Genomic DNA, 5056 nt, shown 5'->3' on the forward strand with positions numbered 1-5056 from the left:
TATCAGTGATTGTAGACAACTCCAGTGTAGTTCTTAGTGTCACGCCTCCTTTTTTACCTACACCCTGTAAAGGGTGTATAAGGGAGTTTTTCAAATTAAAGGACAATTGAAATGAGATTATTTTATTTAAAGATACAGAGTCGCCACTTGGGATAATTTATGGTGTCCCAAGTCACCGGTTCAAATCCCGAATCGAGGAAAAGATTGACTCTGTATTACAGTCCGCGAACTAGAAATCCGGGTAAGGAATTATGTTAACCCGGAAAAAGGTGTTAGGCACTCCTGAGTTCTGTGGTTCTAGCACGGTCGCTCAACTATTATATTTGGCTTAATTATCTGATTTTAGTACATGTTTCAGCCTATGGTGCAATTTTAACTTTTTAATCTCTTTTGTTCAATTAATTTTAAGAAAATTTCAACGTTGTAAAAAATACGTCTTGAACCACGTCACATAAATGCACCCATGGTCCACAATATATTTTATCTAACATTGTTAAGATTTGAATTGGGTCACATAAATGCGCACCCGAATTTAGGATTGCGTATCACAACTACATCACGGGAACCGTACTCATAGCTATGATAATTTTATTATAACGCGCTTAAAGCAACTAGCACATCTAATTATTTTCCTAATCTTTGAGGTTGTTGTGATGCCAAATTTATGAACAAGATATTATTGGGGAAAATAGGTTAGCTAACATGATGTATTACTTGGCTAGATTCCTTATGGTCCAAGGTCTACCTTATGGCCCATTCTTATTCATTGCCAAGAAAGAAACAATTCCAATTTTTTTACCTACTGATTAAAAGCATTTATTCAAGAACACGAGACTACATGCATCACAATCGAAATAAAAACTAATTAAAACAAATTAAATGAAAACTAAGACATGTTAATCACAAATCAACCAACACGTGCACCGAGCTATCATAACACATTAAAATGAGAACGAAAAGTAAGAAATGAACCTTTATTGATGAGCCAAGCTGAAAATTGCAAATCAATTGGGCTAAACAAGCAACAATTCTTGGACCGAAACAACTAAATTGCGAACCGAAACCTCGAATCGACACCGGAACACTCGAAACCCAAATTGAAATCCTAGCTAAAAATCACGTGTAAGGTACTTTAAGCCATCGTTTCTTTCTTCTGTTCCAATGAAGGACGAAATTGTTTAGGAGATGTAATTTTTTTGGAAATCTCAAAGATGCAATCTGCACATTAACTCCAGTCACTATATTAGGCTTATCAAAAGGTTTTCCCTTTTGCTTTTCTTCTTGCCTGCCATTTGCGTTTTGGTAGGTGAAGACATTTTATTGGGTGGTGTTATCATATTTTCAAATCATATCTTGGGGAAGGGAAAACGACAAGCTTTTCTTGGATTTTTTTCCATAATGGGGTTTGGCTCCCGTTTCTTAGGGGCGTAAGAGTTGAGGCGCCTCCTCCTTTTGGATTTTCGGTCAGCTTTTTTTGTCTTCTCTTTTTATGTGTGTATTTCCTTTGCTGATTTAAGCGTTAGCTCCCTTGTATATGTCTAGGTCTATTTTCAGCTCTAAAGTTTTTCCAAGTTTTTTGGGAAGAGCGGCTGACTATGCTAAGTGTAGTCTAGCGTTATTTTAAGACTAGTTTTGGTTATATAGATGGGTTTTTAGGTTAAGGGGTATGGGCCTAGAACCTATGGGCTTGAAAATTATGGGTTAGGTCCAAAAATTAGGCTTAAAAAATGGGCTGCTCGAGCCCAAGTTTTATTCTTTCCCTACGAACGAGATTAAAAATACGGTCCCATTTATTAATTAATCTTACTATTCAAATAATTACTAAAATAAAACTAACCATTAAAACAAACCTATTTTTGGTATTTTCAAATATCATATTAAAATAAAAATACGATACTATTTTCGTATTATTTTTTTAAGATTAAAAATGACAACAAAAAATTTTAATGAACCTATTTTTTGTGATTTTTTGTTTTCTTATAATAAAATAAAGTAAAAGAGTCAAAATTACTTAAAATATCTATATTATACCTAAATTAAATATTTACGCGCTAAAATATGAAAAATCTTGGGGAGGGTCAAAAATCACATGTCTACAGCTGCCCCTCTTTGACTGAAAACGCAAAGAGTTTTCATACAAAGAACGACTAGACAGGTTTTTGACCCGACCCTTATTTGAAGAGACTAAAACTAAGAGAGAGGGAATGTGACCGAGCCCTGGTATCTGAGCTGCCTACATATCCTTGGCTATAAAGGAATCATGCCACATGTAGTTCAGAGATGAGTGAGATGACGGAGTATGCCGAGGTGGAGATCCGGTCGAGGTGCTATTCCGCCAAGGTTCCGATTTGCGGTTCCTGTTATTACATCAAAAATCAAATGAAAAAGACTAATTAGGCCTTTCAACTACGAGTTACAAGATTCCTATCTATAAGTCTTCTGAAGCTTGATCTTGAGTCTTGAATGGTTCTTCATGCAGACTTTAGATTTGAACCTTGGCGCTTGTTAGTTGCAGGTGCTAGCTCGTTCTTCTTCAGCTTTTTGGGTCAAGACCGGACCTGTAGTGCTTGTGACTTCCACCATGTCTTAAGCAGTTCACATCCTCCATCAACTTCTGCATTTGGATTAACTTCTTGCTCTTCTCCTTTTTCTTCATTGTGGCTAACTTCTGTTGATCACCTCAGACTGTTGACTCGTATTTTTGTCGCGGGCTCCTTTTGTTGCTGACTTGAATTGTAATTTGAGCTGCTTTCCTTTTCTCCAAGTGGATACCTGATTGCTGAACTCGAATTGTACTTTGAGATGCTTTCCTTTTCTCCAAGTGGACGCCTAACTGTTGAAGTTGAACTGTATTCCCCTGCTCTCCAGGTGGGCTCCTGACTGCTGAACCTGAACGTATTCCCTTGCTCTCCAGGTGGGCGCCTGATTGCATGAACTTGAATTATATTCCATTGCTCTCCAGGTGGGCGCCTGACTTCAACAAAATAGATAAAACAAAGAAAAATTTTTTGCCCCAGTTTGGGTATCTGGACACATATGTAAGTGTAAAACGAACCGCATTACCAAATATCAATAAGTACTTGAAAGCTAAAACTTGAGTTATACTCCCTTTTTCTCTAGGTGGGCTCCTGATTGCTGACTTTAAACGTATTCCCTGCTCTTCAGGTGGGCTCCTGACTGCTGAACTTGAATGTATTCCCTACTTTCCAGGCGGACTCCTGACTGCTAACTTGAATGTATTCCCTGAACTCCAGGCGGGCTCCTGACTGCTGAACTTGAATGTATTCCCTGCTCTCCAGGCGGGCTCCTGACTGCTGAACTTGAATGCATTCCCTGCTCTCCAGGCGGGCTCCTGACTTCAACAAAATAGACAAAACAAAGAAAAATTTTCTGCCCCAGTTTGGGTATCTGGGCTCATATGTAAGTGTAAAACGAACCACATTGCCAAATATCAAAAAGAACTTGAAAGCTAAAACTTGAATTGTACTCCCTTGTTCTCTAGGCGGACTCCTGATTGCTGACTTGAAATGTATTCCCTGCTCTCCACGCGGGCTCCTGACTGCTGATTTGAAATGTATTCCCTGCTCTCCAGGCGGGCTCCTGACTGCTGATTTGAAATGTATTCTCTGCTCTCCAAGCGGGCTCCTGACTGCTAATTTGAAATGTATTCCCTGCTCTCCAAGCGGGCTCCTGACTACTGACTTGAATGTATTCCCTGCTCTCCAGGTGGGCTCCTGACTGCTGATTTGAAATGTATTCCCTGCTCTCCAGGCAGGCTCCTGACTGCTGATTTGAAATGTATTCCCTGTTCTCCGGGCGGGCTCCTAACTGCTGACTTGAAATGTATTCCCTTCTCTCCAGGCGGGCTGCTGACTGCTGACTTGAATGTATTCCCTGCTCTCCAGGCGGGCTCCTGACTGCTGAACTGAAATGTATTCCCTGCTCTCCAAGCGGGCTCCTAACTTCAACAAAATAGACAAAAATAAATAAATTTTTTTTGCCCCAGTTTGGTATCTGGGCACATATGTAAGTGTTAAACTGAATCATATTACTAAGAATTTGAAAGCTAGGTCCCATTATCCAGGGGGGTTCTGACAACTCTTAACTAAACGACAATTTTAAATCTAAGCTATATGTTTTAAAGGCATGACTTTCGCTAAATCTTGTTATCTAAGAAGGTCTTAAACTACTCCCCATTATCCAGGAGGGTCCTGACAACTCTTAACTAAACGACAATTTTAAATCTAAGTTATATCTTCTAAAGGTGTTACTTCCGTTAAATCTTGTTATGCAAGCCAGTTTTAAACTACATCCCATTATCCATGAGGGTCCTGAAAATCAAAAGTCAAGTTTTATCTTAAGAGTGACAATTTCACGGCTAAATTTTATTACTCTACAATAGAACTTACTCTAAACCTTGTTATCTAATGGAAATCCTAAAGCTAGGTCCCGTTATTCAGGAGGGTCCTAAAAACTCCTAATTGAATCCTATCTCAAACATGTAAACTTTGAAGCCTACTTATGTTCCTTTGGGGCGCACTTATGCTAGATCTTGCTACTCATAATTGTTTTGAATTTTAAACTAAATCCCATTTTCCAGGAGGGTCCTGAGAGTTTACGGTCAAACCTGTCTGGTGCTTGCTTTTCCTTGCGGAGGGTTTCTCCGAAACAAACAAAATTTTCTGCCCCTGTTTCAAATCAAAGAAAAATCTTGTCAGTTTAAAAATATGGTGGTTGGTTTGTGGCCTTTACTTTGAGGGCGATTGCTCCTCCACTTCCCATGATAACTTTGACTTCCAACCGAAGACCTTGCTAACCACTTTCTCTGTCATCCTTATCACAGAAAATACCTCTTCTCCGTTCAGACCCAATACCCTTTATCTGTTGCATTGCTTCATGAACTGACATTTACCAACCTTTGTGTTTTACTTAAAATACCTTTGATCCGTCTACCTAACACCCTCCATCTGTTGCATCGTGCTCTTGTGTTGACATGTATTGCACCTTTGTATTTCTTATGAATTCCAAAGCACGTTAATTGCCATCCACTTAGTGC

Source organism: Nicotiana sylvestris, chromosome 4, assembly GCF_000393655.2.
Source record: "Nicotiana sylvestris chromosome 4, ASM39365v2, whole genome shotgun sequence".
In the NCBI taxonomy this organism is placed as follows: domain Eukaryota; kingdom Viridiplantae; phylum Streptophyta; class Magnoliopsida; order Solanales; family Solanaceae; genus Nicotiana; species Nicotiana sylvestris.